Source organism: Ruditapes philippinarum, unplaced genomic scaffold (assembly GCF_026571515.1).
Source record: "Ruditapes philippinarum isolate M1 unplaced genomic scaffold, ASM2657151v2 ctg2348_1_1_1_1, whole genome shotgun sequence".
NCBI classification, from domain to species: Eukaryota; Metazoa; Mollusca; class Bivalvia; order Venerida; family Veneridae; genus Ruditapes; species Ruditapes philippinarum.
Window position 1 is genome coordinate 36,633 of NW_026862124.1, and position 19,978 is coordinate 56,610.

General features: G+C 31.0%; 2 long non-coding RNA genes across 2 annotated transcripts; both read right to left on the reverse strand.

Annotated features, from left to right (window-relative positions):
• Window positions 1-10,250: 10,250 nt before the first annotated feature.
• LOC132718019 (uncharacterized) lies at window positions 10,251-12,015 on the reverse strand. Its single transcript, XR_009624029.1, has 2 exons — window positions 11,180-12,015; window positions 10,251-10,841 (listed from the first exon to the last, which is right to left on the reverse strand). It is a non-coding gene; the product is annotated as an uncharacterized LOC132718019 (long non-coding RNA).
• Window positions 12,016-14,255: 2,240 nt separating this feature from the next.
• Window positions 14,256-18,010, reverse strand: LOC132718022 (uncharacterized). Its single transcript, XR_009624031.1, has 3 exons — window positions 17,853-18,010; window positions 15,983-16,132; window positions 14,256-14,991 (listed from the first exon to the last, which is right to left on the reverse strand). It is a non-coding gene; the product is annotated as an uncharacterized LOC132718022 (long non-coding RNA).
• Between the last annotated feature and the right edge of the window lie 1,968 nt (window positions 18,011-19,978).

Genomic DNA, 19,978 nt, shown 5'->3' on the forward strand with positions numbered 1-19,978 from the left:
TTATTTCCTTGACTTTCTAGTGCTGTTTATGATACCTTATGGATTGTTTTACAGGTTAGTGTTTGCAGGATATTTCAAATAGAATTCCCCTGGTGTTAAGTATTAAGCATTTACAAAATAACAGCACACTTACCAATGTTTGCGCGACTGTTGATAAAAATAATTTTTAAACACTTGATCAATGTGCTCATCTAAATAATAGAAGATTTTCCAAAGTAAAGTGGTATTAAAGGACTGCCTTTCAATTGTACAAAAAATAATTTCAAACACATATATTCAATAAGAATTTTTTCCATCAATGAATTCATTTTTAGATACTCTAAAAGAGGTCAGTACAATTTAAATTTTATTTAACAAAAATGTAACTGCAATAAAAAAGTTATTAAAAGCAAATGACCAATCAATTCATCTGATTAAAAATCTTAGAAAAACTAGTTATTATTTAAAAAGCGATACATTTAGTATAATCTTTATAAAACTGGTCACCTTTTTAATTTACAAATAATAATTTTTAATTTCTTAATCATACGGCTTTCGCAAAGAAAATTGAAAAACAAAGATAGTAAAATATGGTGTACAATGTAATAAAACCAATCAATTATGCAGTTATAACATTGAAGTCATTCAAGCATGTTGATAGATAAAGATCTCTGCCAAGCCCCCAGACAGGAGATTAACAACTGGATGACAGCAATTAATTAATGTTTTGATAAGGGAGTACAAGTTTGAAACTGACAAAAGTATTTTCCAGTCCAGCTGGTAAACTTATCTTTGGGCCAAGCTGGGGGGCTGCAGCCCTGAAGCCCAGGCCTGAATCCGCCACTGGGGATTGTACTGCTTAAAAATTGTCTTTATCTATAGTTATGAAAGTAACATCAAGTACATGTATTTAATGTAAGAGAAATTGCACAGTCATAAAAAAGTTATTTGATACCGTGTATCAGAAAAAACTAAACATAGCCAGGTGTCTCTATTGTTATGAAGATGGGTCTAAGAAATCTTTTTTCTTGTTATTTTTCTTTAGTTTCACCATACCGTAACATGAGATATAATCAAAGAAAATATTATTTAAAATGATCTGTATAACGATAATACAAACACAATAGCTTAAATGTTTTTGTGTAACAATAGGGTATCGTATTCACATCAAAATTGTAGTATCGCTTGATTTAAGTCTCTTTAAAGTATTTCCAAATGCGCATTATGTCAATGTTAAAGAAATAATTCTTATCTTTAACAATGTTTTTCTCAACTATTTTCTTTCAATTTTCATTCGAAATGTTTAAATTAGTTCAGTACATTGTTAAATGACTAACGCAAATAAAAGCATGTTGGTATATATAGAATCAGAAGTCGGTGAAAATAAAAGAATCTGGACTTGACGTGTCTTATTATCTCTTATATAGGTATACGTTGTTCTCATTGTATATTTATCTATGTTTTATATGTATAGATAAGACTATGTACGGGGGTTATCCAAAAATTCGTGGAATTTCATTGTTGCGTAAAATATCTTTGAGATTCTTATATTGCTTAGAAGAATAAATAACAAATAAACACAGAAAAACTCATGTTAGTAGCTTCTTATATGCAACAATATTCAATTCTACATAAACAGCGGCGCACTCCAAATGTTATTGACGTTAACGTCATAATAACGTACTGTACAACTTGTGCTTCAATATATATAGATGAGACTATATATATCATTGTTTACAGTAGGTTGCAATTTATTTCTATAGTCAATAAGTCAATAAAATAAGACGGTAGAAATAACTTCATATATTGATATTTTTTAGGTCAAATAAATGTAAGTTGACTATGGTTTGGGACGATAGATGTGGGCAATGGTTTTGAATTAACTTGATATAAGATGAAAGAATGTTACTAACTTAGAAATGATATAATAACTTATAACTATAAGGTAAAATATAAAAAAGAATTACATATGGTAAACTCCCTTCCATTCTGCTACAGATGTCTAGTTGCAGACAAGACTTAATTTTGCATATAAGTGTAAAATAACGAAATAAATGTTCAGTTTTCATTGATTCTGATTCTGCGGGAAAGATGATTATAGATGAATCTGACTTTTTATTACCATTATTTGGGTTAATTTGCATTATAACATTGATTATTTTGATAACTCAATCTGCAGAAAGAGAAATTTCCAAAGAAATTATTCATATCATATTTTTTTACATTGTGTACGTCATTCCGTGGCTCTGTAGAAAGGCCGAACATTTTTGTTTTCGGAGTCCTTAATACAATCCGCCTACAGTAGGATGTTATAAATTAAAATCTTAAGATAATTTAAACGATACCTCCATAAAAACTTTTATTACAGGGGTTCCAGACTGAAACAACGATAGATCAATTCTCACTAAAATTGTGTATACACATTATCAAAATAGGTAACACATATTCGAATTAGGAAACAGCCTCAGCATACCTAAAGAATCAATTAGGAGCTACAAATATGTTGATCGATCTATGCCCGATTTGAAAGTTTCTCTTTTTTTCTTTTCATACGCCCGTGCGTATTTGGCGTATCGGTAGGTACGCCACTGACAGTATAAAATCTGGTCACGTTGTCTATTTTCTAAATAGAATGAAATAAAATGGCGGCCATTTTTCTCTCGATTCATTCTTATTTTCGACGGGCATCACCAAAGTAACTATGACTCTAATAACATTTAGTTCTTTGCACCCTAGAATTCTTTTCGCGTATAAAATATCTTTTTGTTGAATAGTCAAAAAGTAAACCACCGTTTTCAACGTGTCAAACTGGAACATGCAGACGATTAAAGCATGCAGCAAAGGATTATTGAACAATTTCAACCAGCAAAACCACGGGGGAGGAAGTGTTACACGAAGGATGGAGTTCTTATGATAACTTGTTTGGAGTTCTTATGATAACTGTCACGGAGTTCCTGGAAAACGTTACGGATTTCTGTGGAAAACTTTTCTATATACTTTGAGAACTCACGTAAAAAATGATCATTTTTACCATTAAATGGGGAGTTTGAGGTGCTAAATTAAACTTTGATAATTAAGCTTGCCCTACGTATTATATTATGTTTCAGAAAAACCTTTTAGTCCATTTTTCATCGCCTTTTTAAAAAAATCTGGTAGTTTTGAATAAAATTTCCAAATTACTTGCTCATTCGTACATATTGACCTTTTCATTTGTGATCTCCTTCGTTGCTATACTTAATTACCTAATGATAATGGAAAGTTGTAAACATAAAGCCCAGGCTAATAAATTTATACCCGATTTTTCAAATGTCACGGAGTTCTTGTGATAACCCAAAATATGTCCTGGAGTTCTTATGATAACTTTTGTTACTGCCAGCGTGTTTCTTGTGCTTAATTACGGTACGTTTACGCGTATTTTATTATTTAATAAGTGTTTAAATTATCATGAAACTTTATACTCTCAGCCTAACACAAAAATAGGTAATATATAATGTTGGTTTTGAGCGTGTTTTAGTTAAAAAGATATTTTTCTAATAAAATTTGTGCGAATTCATATTTACATTATAAAACCGAACGAATGCACTAAATGTTTCTGTGTACGAGTATATAAAGTTTTATGTCATAAGTTTCCTTTGAAATGTTAACGCTGAATTTACAGCAACTACAGAGAAATATATAAGTCGCATAATAGACATGCATATCGTTATTATGATGACAAAGTAAAGTTAATATGCGGTACATGTATATAGCTTGGTGTGCACGTAAATTTTAGGTAACTGTCATTTTTTCAGGATTCGGCTGTCAGAAAACCCAAAATCTTTTAAGAAAAGATTGAACATGAAACAGTCTACAAAGGATAAACATGTGAATTATGGGCTATCTTCAGGAAAACCTGAACCAGCGGTCACCTGTATTCAGCAGAAACATGGCTTAACCCTCCAGGCAAAAAATGTTAAAAAATTTAACTTTTTTCTTAGTTACGCATGTTTTAAGCAATCGCCTTTCTTAAGCAGACAATATATAGTTGGGCTGTCCTCAAGAAGCGGCTAAGTAATTTGTATCAATTTATACCATAAACAACAAGTAAATATCTGGGATACCCTTCACACCCATGCACCCGAAATGTATGATCTTTTTAACATAAAAAATCAACCGATTACTATCGATCTCTTCAACATATTTGCACGTGCTCTACGGGTTGGAGCGAAAGAAGTTCGACAATATATTTTTGTTGTCAATTACAGAAAAAGTTTCCACAACTAGGATTATTTAGGGGGAAGGACCCGCAACTTTGATAAGAAAAATGTATGCAATAATTTTCCGCAATATTGAGATTTCTGTACGTCAAGTGATGCTTCATTTGATATAATAGAGAAAGAAACGGCATGAACCTTATGGTGACTCACATATATTATTAAAGACTTACTTTCTCACCGCTGTGGGTTCGAATCCCGACAGGGACTTTGGATTCTTTAATGTGAGGAAGCTATTTAGCTAGCTTACGGAACGTCGGTGGTTCTACTCAGGTACCCGTTCGTGCCTGAAATAATGCACGGAAGGGCACCTGAGGTCTTCCTCCGCCAGTAAAGCTGGAACGTCGCGATATGACCTATACTGTGTCGATGTGACGTAAAACCCAAAACAAACACAAAAAAAACTTACTTTCTATTGTCATATCATTTTCATAGAACTTTATACGTTTCTATGACAAAATTGATACCTTTTAGAAATTAAGATATCCATTGAATACCTAAAGATGACACCCCCTCTTTAAATTTAGATAAAGGTAGTACATACTACACATACTACTTCCTATTGTGCTGCAAACCATTTACATGTAATTTGTTTCGGCAAACCGATAGCATAATTACTTAATGTTCTCTAAAACTGCCAGAAATAATGTATACATGAAGAAATCATGCTTAAATATTAAATGCAAAGCGTATTTTTATCCTGTAAGTAAATGCTCTTCATCAAGTATGTTTTCAGTCATTCCAATAAAATGAAAAAAAAAACCACAAAGAAACACAAAAAACCCACACGAAACGGTGGTAAGAAAAATATCTCTTGAACTGAAATACGCTCAAAATCAACGTTATATAACCAAATGTGTGTGCAAATGATACGCGTACTATGCTTCCTAATGATTTACACACTTATTGACTAATAAACTACGCTTAAATGTGCCGTAATTAAGCACAAGAAACACACTGGCAGTAACAAAAGTTATCATAAGAACTCCAGGACATATTTTAAGTTATCACAAGAACTTCGTGACATTTGAAAAATCGGGTATAAATTTATTAGCTTTATGTTTGCAACTTTGCATTACAATTATGTATTTATGTATAGTAACGAAGAAGATCACAAATGAAAAGGTCAATATGTACGAATGAGAAGTAATTTGGAAATTTTACTCAAAACTACCAGATTTTTTTTAAAAGGCGATGAAAAATGGACTAAAAGGTTTTTCTGAAATATTATACAATATGTAGAGCAAGCTTAATTATCAAAGTTTAATTTAGCACCTCAAACTCCCCATTTAAAGGTTAAAATGACCATTTTTTACATGAGTTCTCCAAGTATATAGAAAAGTTTTCCACAGAAATCCGTAACGTTTTCCAGGAACTCCGTGACAGTTATCATAAGAACTCCAAACAAGTTATCATAAGAACTCCATCCTTCGTGTAACACTTCCTCCCCGTGAAAACGTTACAGATAGAGTTGGTGGACTGACTTCTGTAGGATATCATCGTTATTTTGTAAACACCATGCGAAAAATATTCTGGATACAGAAGGATCAGATTTCACAGATCATAACCTTATAAGTGGGTTAGTGTTTTGTTTTCTAAATAAAACACAGCTTATTTTGTGTTTATGACTGGTAGATATCAGCACTTGCTTAAAGAATAAAAGAAAAACAGCTTCTCAAGTAGGCCTACAGTACACTTAAAACTTGCAAGGTAAAGACAGTTTATTGGTTTATTTTTGTTACAGTTAAATTTAGTTTACAAATTCAGATCATCACAGTATTTGTTCGGGGTAATAACGCCTCGGGTAACAGTATTTTCCTCGGGATGGTATTTTTACTGTTACCCACAAACCCATGTGTTATTTATATACTAATATTTAATGAAATTCGCGCCAAATAATAATACAACGTGACGTCAATTACGACGTCACGTCATTTATTTGACTCCCAGTACTTTGTATGCTGGTATATCACCGAAAATATAATGGCTTTAAATTCAAAACAGTGAAAATATCAAATTGATATTTTCATTGTTTCACACAGTGAAATATCAGTTTTATAGCGAGCGCGACGAGCTGGCCCTGCTAGGTAATGGTTTTGAAAACTTTCGTCCGAAGTACCGAATTGGACACATCGCGACTTTTCGAATTACAAAATAACGATAAAAGCCGATGTACTCTGATTGAAAACGGAAGCGTAGACTGGTGTCCTGCGCACTTATATGGGAACCATAATAGAAAAGGGGGACCAGAATAAACAGAAGCAGTGTATAAAATACCGAATGACAATTTTCGTCAACAAAATTACTATTTTCAGGTAAAATGTATTTATTTTATACATTGTTTAATGTTTTAGTAAAAAAAAATATTTCGTTTTATATATTTATTTTTGCATCAAAATAGTTCGATTTTTATATAAATTCAATTCGTGTATGGATAAATCTATATGATATTTAAAGACATTTTCTACAGTTTTATGAAAATTTAATCCTTTCATAGAATTTTCTATTTTTTTTTGTATGATAAGTAAAATTTAATGGCGAATTCAAAAATAAAAAGAAAAATATATGTTGACGTGTTGCATTTCTTGTAAAATGGCATTTTCCATGGTAACCGTATACATGTATCTCAAAACTGTCAAAATAGCCAAACTGTGATATAACAAATAGAAAATGTATAAGATAGCTTAATACACACAACAAGCATTGTTTTATGCAAAGATAACCTTATCCAATGATTCTGTATGAAACAAATGATAATCTGAACATATTCCTTTAAAAAATGAGTTTTCCATGTTCCTTAACCGAACAAAAAATGAGAAAAATAAACATTTATTCTGTGAATAATTAAAGATATTGAAAAAATTCTTTCATAGGATTTTCTAATTTTTTAGTATGTTGTGTAAAATTTAATGACGAATTCAAAAAGAAAAAGAAAAATATATGTTGACGTGTTGGATTTTTTGAAAAATGGCAGTTTCCATGGTAACCGTATACCTCAAAATTGTCAAAATAGCCAAACTGTGTTATAAAAATGTATGAAACAGCTTATTACACATACAATAAACATACTTTTATACAAAGCTTGCTTTATCTTAGGTTTCTGTATAAAACAAACGATAATTGGAACATATTTCTTTAAAAAAAATGAGTTTTTCATGCTTTTTAACTAAACAAAAAATGAGGAAAATAAACATGAATTCTGTAAAAATTAAAGCTATCAAGAAATTTCTTTCATAGAATTTTCTACATTATTGATATATCAAGTATTATTTCATGCTTTCCAGTGTTTTATTGTAATATATCAGATGATTATATTCTGATAAACCACTAGTGAAATTCATAAAATATAATTTTCACTGTAGCCGGACTATATCTGAATGCGGATGAAAAGAAAATTAAACTAAATGGAATAACAGGCAGAAATAAATGCCGTCATACGTAAATATTGCTTCTTTAGGAAAAGAGAGTCGATGTCACCATACATCATGTTAAAAATGTAACAAAATTAGAGAAATTTAACAGAACTATATTTCAAAATTGATGATGTGACGTCATGATGTGATGACGTCACAAAGAAGAATGCGCGACGTTACGCGGCAAAATCAGTAAAAAATACCTAACATCACTTACAAAGCATGAAATAAAAAGAAAATTTATTTGTTTTACATATAAGATCGAAATATATTTCATTCGTGAACACCAGCTACATGTATTATATTTTCACTCGTGGCTACGCCACTCGTGAAAATATTGCATCTGGTGTTCACTCAGTGAAATTATATTTCAATCTTACATGCACAACAAACAAATATCCTCTATACATTTAATGGCGGATTCAAAAATAGAAATAAAAATATATGTTGACGTGTTAGTTTTTTGTAAACGGGCAGTTTCCATGGTTACCGCATATGCCAACTGTCAAAATATACTGAATATGTTTTTAAAACATATTTAGGGCCATATTATTTTTTCACTCTACTAACATACCCAAACAGTAAGCAAGTATTCAGAAATTTACAAAGAAATATAATGAAATTCGGAACATTTCTTAGATATTTATTTTGTTTTTTATTCAACACTTTTAAAATATACCATTTTAAATTTCTTTGCCCAGTTGTCTGCCAGTAATCAAGTGGCGACGCACTTTCGTCACTATACTACAAGTGGGTGGGGTAACGCGCGCAGATTCATCATCAATGCTGTCGTACTATTGATAAGAGAAATCCTTTATCTGATATTGTCTAAACGACCTCTTATTCTTTTGAACCGATCTCCTCCTGAACATTTAGAAATATCTACTCTGTATTTTTTACTCATTATATCGCTTATAGCCGAAATTTAAACACTTATCCGAATACTATTCAACTTGACCTTCTTTTTGAAGAGTAATTATCCGTGATTATCTTTCTTGGAAGCGCATAACGATGCGCACGGAAAACTACCGAAAACGTCTTTAAATATATTTCGTATATAGTTCATTTTATCTGTAATTTATTTTGACATGTTAAATTATTTTTTCACTAATATTGTTCAACAATTTATTTACTTATACTGCTTGATAAGTTTTTATAATAAAATAAAACTTTTATTTCTCTGTAATAATTGGTCATCTCTTCGTTTAGGGTTGAGCACCTGACCCTCAATGTGCGCGACCACGCCCTAAATCGTGTATACAAGTCAGCTCTGTATACTTCCGGGAGATATATTTAATTCACGTTTCTATTTATAACATGATGATGTTATTCTTAAAATAGAATCCAAAAATTGCCGCCGCGCATCTGTTTTTCAAAATGGCCACCGCGCATGTGTACTGAGGTAATTTCTTCTATGCAATTGAGTTACTATTGATAGAAAACAAAATGGCCGCTGCGCATGCGTAGTCGTGACGTTAAAGAGACACCTATACTACTACATGTATATTGATTCAAGATTAAAGGGCTTTTTTCTCAGTGTAAATAATTCATTCAGCGGATGTACCTTTTGATTAAATGAGAGTAAATTTTCACTTTATTAATTATCTTTGTTTATATTTTTCATTGTATTTATTTATTTATTTATTTTATTTTATTGATTCCATTTTTGTGCTACTCGGAATGTTACCACTGCCCCATTGGAGCCTCTGTGGAAAAAAACTACATTGATATATACAAGGTTCGAAAAAAAAACTCGAGTTTTTTTCCAATGCTATATATCAATACAGTTTTCAAATGCTCATTGAAGTGTACTGAGTATAATGGGTTAGTAAGAACAAAGGAACAACAGTTCAAACCATGCGATAAATCAAAATAGACATTATTCTTTGCGTAAAACAGACAGATTGACCTAGTACTTTGAAATAATTGCTGTAAATGATACATGTAACCTCTTCGTTAATTAACGGTCAATTACTTTCTACGATTAATGTTAAAATGAGGACACTGAAAAATATAATGAAACTCATCACCTAATAAAGAATTTTTGGACAGAGATTGCAATATCTTAATATTATTGTCTAAAATATGGAATAATTTGAACATATCAATTGGTCTTTGATTCTACTTTTGACAATATTTTTTATAATAAGAAGTTGATAGCACAGATTGGTTTGTTCAGTATTCAGCAAAAAAACCAAGCTCTTGCAATTGTTTTTTTTTAACATAAGCTCTCCATGGGGAGTGATATACATTTTGACGGTCCAATTCAAACATGTGGATCAGCCACAAATAACAAACTGCCACCGAGAGGCGACTGTTTCTCAAAAAATCGCAATATCGGCCGACGTCCTCAAAATCGTCAAATCCGCCGATTCTGTAAAAATCGTCAAATCGGGCGGCGCCCGTTTTATTTGTGACCTAGGCGTTATAAAGATTCATATACACAAACGACAGCCAAAAATAAGAAAACTGTATCCTCTATTTGACCTTAATTGGAAACATATAAGAGGTATTCTCAGGGACAATTTGCAATTTACTATAAATTGGCATTTACTCCAATGGTATTAGTGTGTTTATGTGTTATTCTTTATAAATAAACCGATAGAACATTGTATGTTATTTTATTATCATGAATAAATCTAAAGCTTTGGATACACGTTTAAAAACTCTTACCCGAGAGTTATTTCAATAGAAATTGCATTCACCATTAACAAATATTCCGACCTGATTTTTAAGTTCAAATATGTGGCATCTTTTCTCTGTGGAACACCAATTTTGAATAATCATCCTTTTCTGAGATATGATTTGTTGTTTGTTCAGCTTCTTGTTGCTATCGTGTTGTCATAAATATATGATAACATTTCGTCAGTTTAAAGATAAAAAGAAAGAAGAAGAAGAAGAAAAAAGATTCATGTATAGATTTTATCTATTAAACAAATATTCCCACAATGTTTCTTTATAAATTATTGTAAGTTAATATTTTTACATTTCCATGAAGTTAATTAATAAGTATTGTCATTAGCAATAATTGACTTATCGAATGACCTAGCCAATAATTGTACACTTTTTTTTGCCGCATTTTGCACAGTACCCCTGAATACTGGTTCTTCCGTTCGCTAGGACTATCATCTTGTGATCCAATGTAACCGTTTCTTCTTGACATTGTAAGCAGTACGAGGATATCTTCATTTTTTTTCTAGAACAGTAAAACATTTGGTCAATTTAACACAATCCTAGTCAAAATATATCTTTTGTATATATACATAAATATTCTATTTTTTATTTTTTTCACAACTTTCTTAGGTATATCTAAGCATATAATTCATTTACACTTGTTCTTGAAAGCAAAGATCTAATGTAACTACTGCAATATCATTTACGAAAAAAAAAAACCAAAGAAACGATAAACGAATTTAAGAACCCATCCAGAACGACAAAACCACGAAATTGCATGCCCATGAAATTAAGTGAATTCACAATATTCAGCTGCATTGTAACGAAACAAAGAAACAAAACAAAAAATATTAGGATTACCTCTTGGTTAGACAAATCACAAGCCTAGTTTTCTTACTCTTCTAGTATTTTAAAGCCCACTTGTTGTGTATATATTTAATATATATTGATATCAACACCTAATGAACACCATGTATATTTACGATTTATATCTAATTTATTGCGTACTTTCATTTATTTGAACTGATAAAACATGATATCAAGTATATAAGTAGATATACCACGTGGCTCTTATCAGCTAATTTCGGTTTTTTCATTTTCAGAAAATATGAAAATCCATGTTTGAAACATGTAATTGAAAGTGTTACTCTATACACAACCAATTTTACAAAATTGTTTGACCTATTTTTTATCTTATTATTTTTTTAATATAATAAGTATTTAATTTCAAAGGTTATTATCGATATTTCATTTCAGAAAATATGATCAACATTTAGGTCAGCGTTCAGCGATCGATTTAACTTTCCACTTAAATATGATATTGAAATATGTTGTTTTAAATTAAAGGAAATTCTGATTTTGGGAGACTTATATATTGATACAATGGGAACGTTTCAACTTAGAAAATTTAGCAGCAAATAAATCTTTGTCTGATAGAGGGAGGCATTGACTGCGCAAAAAATCGCAATATAGGCCGGCGTCCGGACATCGGGCTGCGACCACATGATCCTTTGAATGCTTCCCTGTAAATTCAATTCAGCCGAAACAATTTATGACCACGCAAAGAATTTAAAATCGCCAAGCGTCCGCGAGATCGTCAAATCCGCCGATTCAGATCGGGCGGCGCCCGTTTTATTTGTGACATAGGCGTTATAAAGATTCATATACACAAATATTTACACAAACACCAAATCTGATTGGCGACGACAATATTTTTTGACCGGACGTTAGTGAAGCTTATAAGCTTCATGTTTCATTAACTTTTTCAGAAAAAAAAATATGCCTACATTTTAATTTGTATTTCATCATATTTCTTTTTAACAGGTTAACGTATATGTAATACATTAAATAGTTGCCACTTGTGTTCAATGAATTGATTTTTTTATACAAATTCTTTTTATTACATATCTGATGGATAATTTATAAAATAAATTCTAACACTATCGGAAATTTTTCTATATAAACAAAGCAGGCCCGAAGCGTGCATTATTCTACAACAATGCAATCGCCTTTCTTATTATTCCCGAGGAGATTTTGAAAGCAGTTAAAAATAAATTGCAAATCTAATAAAGCATACGGAATAGATTGTATGCTAAATGAGTGATGTAAACAATTATAGAGGTGTAACTTTATTGAGTTGTTTATCTATTCAGGTCAGTGTTGAATAATAGAATTGTAAATTTTTGCGATAAGAATCAGGGTATATATGATTTAAAAAGGGTAGTTCAACAATAGATGATATTTTTCCTGTTGAGCACTATCTTAACCATAATAAGCGTTTATATGTAGGTTTCATAGATTTAAAAACATGTTTTGATTCCATTTACAGGAATGCATTATGGTTTAAACTTTATAGATCATGTGTACAAGGGAAAGTACTTAGAATTATTAGAAACATGTATGACGTGGTAAAGTCCTGTGTTAAACATTGTAATTCTTTTTCTGACTTTTTTGAATATGCGATAGGTCTAAGACAAGGGGAGATAATGTCACCAGTTTTAGTTTCTTTGTTCTTATAGAATTGTTCTTACAAGACAATATTAATAGTGGACTACTCATAGAGGATATTGTTATTATTTATTGCTTTTTGCTGATGACATGGCAATTTTTGGAAAAACACCAGACGAATTACAACACAATCTTGATCTTTTGCATACATACTGTTGTCAATGGGGAAATGAAGTCAATGCACTAAAAACAAAAATCATGGTTTTTAGAAAAAGGGGCGGTTTAAAACGAGAAGAAAAATGGACTTATAATTGTATAGATGTAGAAGTTGTAGATAGTTTTAATTATGTAGGCACTTTGTTTTCTTTTATTGGTAACTTTGCGTTGTATAATGAATACTAATTAGGAAAAGAAAAGCACTTAGAGCGTCGAACGTTTTGTTGTATAATAGTAAAAAGATACCACTAAGACCAAAAGTGCTTTGTCAGTTATTTGATGCATTTGTTGGTTCCATTTTAAACTATGGCAGTGAAGTATGTGGCTTAAGTAAACCGAAGGAACTAGAAAAGTTGTACTTGAAGTTTTGCAAACGTATATTGAAAGTACCTTTAAATTCTAGTAACTTCGCAATTTATGGTGAACTTGAACGTTATCCTCTTTATATCTCAAGATATTGTACAATTATAAAATTTTGGTGTAAAATAGTGAATTCTAAAAACATTATCATAATGTCGTTGTATAAACTAGCCCTTCTAGATAGTTTAAACGGGTTTAACAATTGGGTAAGTCGTTTAAAAAAACTTCTAGATGACTATGGATTTTCATATATGTTGACAGATGGTTATGAAACTTACATTCCAATGTATTTTCCTACTGTCTTCAAAAGTAAAGTAATTGATTGTTTCAAACAGGAATGGTTCGGAGCTATCGATAGAAATAGTGTACTTGATGAGTACAAGATTTTTAAATCAACATTTGAGTATGAAAAATACCTGGATCTTCTACCACAAAACATTCGACTTTTTATTACGAGACTGAGAATTTCTGCTCATTCCCTGCGTATCCATACAGGTCGATTTGGTGTAAATAGGATACCCAGAAATGAACGATTATGTTTGTATTGTAATATTCATGATATCGAAGGTATATATCACTTTGTTTGTACTTGTCTTGTAAAGTGTTTGTAGACAATATACTAGGTCCAAGTATAAGTCTTTAATAAAAGTATGTTCTGTTATGTTATGTATTTTCACATTGAGGGCGCCATTTTGTTTGAAAAGTCTGATGAATAAAAACATTTTTTGTCGAATTTTGTTGTGAAAACTATCTAGAATGAAAGAAAATGGTGACAATAAGAAAATGAATCCGAACACCAATATCTTTAATTCAGTCGTTAACGCTGTACAGACGTTTAAAGTGATGATTACGTTACGTCACAATGTAGCGCCAAACAGCACGTGACACAAATCAAATCAAGGTCGCAAACGAGTTAAGTCTTACATTTATTTCACTTTTAATAATTTGTATTTCGCTTGGAAAATTATAGACTGAAATAAAATAAACAAACAAAGTTTTATCAACGTTTTCAAAATTCGTTTTTCTCAAAATGTTTCTATACACGGTAGATTTAACGGTAGTTTTTTTCAACCCACTGGAACGGCCTTTAAAGAACGTTTCTATTGGAAACTCTGAGGCGAAAACAAATTTAACACCAAACATAAAGTCCAACTTTATAATAATATTTATATTTTTTCTTGACGTGTTAGAATGGAAATAGATATTAATTCTTCGTGCATTAGTGTATAATAATGCACGTTTTTCGTTCAAATGCTTTGTAATTAATCACTCAGGCCTGTTGGCCTTCGTGATTATATTACTACGCATTTGAATTTAAACCGTGCATTATTCTACAACAATGCACTCAGAATTTATATCTATTCCCTAAACAATTTATATTATAGGACACCTCCTTTGTGAAGTTGATAGATACAATGTACATGTAATTATATTGTCATTTACATAAAGTTGAAGAAGACATCTAGAAATGAAAAGTGAAAAGTCTTCTGTGAATCGAAAATTCCTAACCAAGAATTTCAGACTTAGTTTGTCTGCACTGTACACACATCCCTTGAACACTGGTTCTCCCGTTCGCCAGGGGAACAATTGCAAATGACTCTTCAACGGTGCCCGTCTTTGCTTTACATTTTACGCAGTATATCATTTTCCTGCAAAATGAAAAAAAAACAGTGTTCGTACAATCCGTTAACCTTTTCTTTTACTCATGGCATTTCATAACCTCACAGGTAAGTGATATAGAACCATATGGGTCTTATATTACCTCACTTTATTTGTTATCTTTCTTTAGAGTTGAACACCGTTAATTTAAAATGAAAGAAAGTGATATGCTAAGGCAAAGCAAAAAGCAAGTGTTTATTTAAACTGAAAACGTCTCATTGTAACAAGAATATATTTCATTATACATGAATATTGATATTTAGCATTAATTTTAGAAACTTTTCATCTGACCTAATTAAGGCTACGATATTTTAAATTACACAATCAAAATATGTTTAAAATTGGATTTTTACAAAAAATTATTAGATTGATATATAATTATGACAAAATGTCTACTTTTTTAACAAAGCAGTCAATGGAAGACCACTAATTCTACAACACTAAAAAGCTCGAGACTTTAAATCACTGGGAAAACACATGTGTATTGCGTTCTTCGATAGCCATGGAGGGTCTGGTTCTGTGTAATGCTGTGTCACAACGTAGAGTATTGTTAAAAGCTATGCGTTTTATCACATAAATTACGCAGAATCTTCGGTAATCACTAGATATGGTTGTTGATAAATGTTTATAATATTGACACAAGTCAGTAGTTTGTAATTACATTTTGCCACTACATGTATAACATATTCATTTACATCATTAACGGGTAATTTACATATGATATCTCCTATATTTGTTATACAAGCTTGGTTGTCCTCAGCTCTCGTATATAAAGTTTCATGTACGAAGCTCGTAACCAGTGTGAAGGCTCATATGGGGTAAATGTTTTGTGTAATATTTCTCTTGAAATCGAGGTAATATTTGTACCCAACATTACGGCGATTCCTACCGAGCATTTTTGGAAATGCTTAAACTTGTTTTAGTATTTTAAAATGACAGAATTTGTAAAAAATGCAACAGTGTAAAATCGAAAATTCTTACCCAATAATTACTGACTTCGTTTTGAAGCATTGTAAACATGTCCCTTGAATACTTATTCTGTTGTTCACCAGGTGAACAATTTTCAAACTCATTTCATCAGTTTCTGTATGTACTTGACATGTAACGCAGTAGAACTTCATTTTCCTTCAACTGCGAAATAACAATGTTCTAAAAATAATATTTGTAATCTTTCTTTTTGTTGTCGCGATTCACAATTCCACTGTTATTTGTTCTCGGTTGCTCAAAATATTGAAGTAGTTACACAAGAAATAGTACCTATATTTCATGCTGAATCTTTATGAAATTTTGAATGAAAGACATAAAAAATAATTTATAACGTCATTATTTAACAGAAGAGAGATAAAATGATTGATAAATGTGAATTTCAAAATAATTTTAATGTTAACATACTAGTATGCACATTGAGTGATATTTTTTCCTGTTTTTTTGCCTGTTTACGGTTGCCTGCCCTAAGCCTATCAGAATGGAGAATTAATTAATACCACATGATTACATGATGAATCAAAGCACAGAAGGCGCTAATTTTGTTTGGGTAACAGAATATCAGAAAGATGAATGTTTTGAGATTATAAACCAATTTATTTTTGTATAGTGCCACTAATGTTTTCCAGTGTTTTAACTGTAGTATAAGTCAAACACGATACCGTTTACATTAATTGATCAAACCCTTATGATATAATGGGTTGTGCAAGTTATTCAGTTATAACATTTTGTACTTTTACTGCAATAAAGAGTTCAGATTATGACATGTATGAAGAGTTCATGTTAAGAAAATGATTTCTTTTTTCCGAGTTCAAATCTGGAATTGAGCCATTTTTTTTTATGTCAGTATATTTTTTTACTTTCAGAAAACATTTTCATATTCTCTGTTATAAACCTTTTGATTAATTTAATATTGTGTACAAGTTAAAGTTCAACTTATAACGATTTAGCAAAATTGAATGTATTTTATTTTAACAGTCATCAAACAGATTGAAAAGTATTGTCTATTTTGATACATTTTTATCAATTACGGCTCATTTGTATATATTTAAATTTCTTCCTTTCCACTTTTAGCACTATAACCATGACTGTGTTGCCTGTGTGTAAAATTAAATGTTCTCAAAATAGTATTGTGTGAAATAAATTCACGAGGAACTAAAATCCAGTTCTTTGAAAAATATCTAAAAAAAAAAAAAGGAAAAAAAATAAAAATTGCATATGGCTTGCTTTGATTGCTTAATGAACGTTATCGATATCAGCTAAATTGGAATGTCAATATTGAATTTGAAACATTTTCGTACTTTACTGTTGAATGAGATGGGCGGTGACATGCAATAACCACTGTTGTTCATATAGGCTCAATCAATTTGAACATCACCATTTCCACTTTAGCCATGTTGGAAACACTCATTTCCAACTAACAGGATTTGACCATTTCTAACCGTACTTTGTCGGTCCTGAGCCAGTTAAAACGGATAATTTAATACTACATGATAACAAAATGGACTTCAAAAGACCTAAAAAAGCGGCGCCAATGGGCACTCCGCCCGCTATGTCGGGTAGCTTATACGTGTTAATTGAAATACTTTATTCGTGATCCAAATTGTATGCTCCTATTGAATAAACACTTTACGGAATATTTCTCTTAAAAGAAGAATACTAGTATTAGCTCTATTGTTCAGGAAGGAGTCTTTTCATAAAAAAATATTTTCAAATACCCAGCATAACGGCGATTCCTATCATTTTTGGAAATGTTTATACATGTACTTGTTTCAGTATTTTGAAATGACAGAATTTGTAAAAAATTTAGAGAGAGATTTAAAACGATTTTTTCTTTAGACAAAACAAAATGTATGAAAGTTGTTACCTTTTTGTAAAGCGAAAAAAAACCTTCGTGTATTGCGGTAAACTTGTTTTGTTGTGACAACTCTGTATGCTAACTAAATCACCACAATTTCCACAATAAAAATATCACTCGCGTTGTCAATAGTAAATACGCTATGACCAACCACTTTACTGTAGAATCTGGTAAATAAGCGCATATTTCTATGTAAGGGCATAAAAAGCTGTTCAGTATGGAACGCCAAAACTGTCGTTAAGAGAGACCGATATGCTTGGTACGTTTGCAGTTGGTTAAGTAAAGTTGGGAAATCGTCATCCTGTTGAAATTTATAGCCATTTAGCTGAATCAGATTGATCATACGTTGGGTCAAGTTTATCATTAGGTGGAGTCAAGTTCATGTTAGTTGAGTTAGATAAAAAATAATGTCGATTCAACTTGGCATTAGGTTGTGTCAAGATTGTTTTAGGAAATGTCCATTTTTTATATGCAAGGTCAAGTTGATACGAAGTTTAGTCAAGCTGGCATTAGAATGTGTAAGATTTAATTTACATCATGTTTACATGACCTGATGTTCAACATTATTATGTTTTGGTCAAGTGTTGATCGAACTGGGTCAGTCGGAACAAAGTTATATCAAACGTTACCATATAGTGGGTTTTACTTTATGCCAAGTCCTTGTAGTTAATGTTGTTATCATTTTAAAACAAATATTGTCTTTAAATGCATTTTTCTGTTCACGAAGTTTATAGAACAAATTGGTAAGCTCTCAATTTATTGCCTTCAGTTTAATTATGTCAAGCACAAGGCTGTTAACCACTATGCAGTGAAGTTAATTATAATGTCTAAAGGCTTTGTTTATAAATACAATATCAAAATACACCGACTTGACAAAGAAAATACCACTCTATGTATCACATTTTGCTTAAATATGATGCCAACTTGATTAAATGCTCTGTCGAAGACTCGACAAAATGCCAACTATGAACTTGGCACGACATAAATGATTTTACCCTTGAAATCGCGAATTTGAGCTTGTCATTTAACTCAACGTAACGCAAAAATAGACTCCACAATATTTATGTCAGTTGGTTCCAAAGTAATGTATATCGACTAAGTGCAAAATAAACGAAACAAAATGCTTCACAAAACCTCACAAAGTACAATGTAAAATATTTAACTCATTAAATAAACTAAGTATTGAACCTACATTCTTTTATTTACTCTGTTTATGACATACCCTTTATTAAAAGTATTTTACAACCATTTCTTTTATTCATTTATAGTGTAGCGCTTACACAAGAGTCAAAATATATTCACGGTTTTCACTACGTCGTAAAAGCGGCACGGGTATGTGAAAAAGCACCCATCTGACTAAACACTGTCGTTCTATTTAAGTACATATTTGAAATAAAATAGATTATATAAACGCATATCAATTGGCGCGATGTCAAAAGAAGGCGCATAATTAGACCTACTAAAAGTAATGTAAACTTAATTACCAGATTCTACAGCAATTTCAGGAAAACGCAAACAATTTTCAGAAAAAAAAAACTAAAATAGATATTTTCAAAAAATCTAAAAAAATACTATCATATTACGTCTCATATGGACGCATGAATTCAAAGAAGGATATAAAATGAAATGAATAGCAATTATAAATGGTATGAATGGATAATTGTTTGTTTGGCACATGCATACAAGATACATTCACGCCATATATTATTACAAAGCAGAACAAGTGATGTAAAACATTTGGGTATCAGATGCTCGAAAACTACTTAATAATTGTAAAAAAAGTACAAAATATACTTAAATTTCAATATTTTAGCCTTATTATTCATATTGCCTGATTTTTTTTTTGATTTTTTCCCCAATTTAATGGCGTTTCTGAAATATTCTTTTACCAGTAAAGCTTGAAAGTCGTCATATGACCTATACTGTGTTAGCGCGAGGAAAAACCTAACCAAAACAAAACGTATCGTAAAAGTATCTTAAAAAAACATATTTACAAATGTATAAGGGGAAAAAACCTCTAGATTATGTTGATAAGAATAAAATCCAAATGCTTTTTAAAGTATAATATTCTCTGATATCGAATCAACAATATTTGCTATAAGTTTCACAATATCACCTGAAGACATTGGACCCGG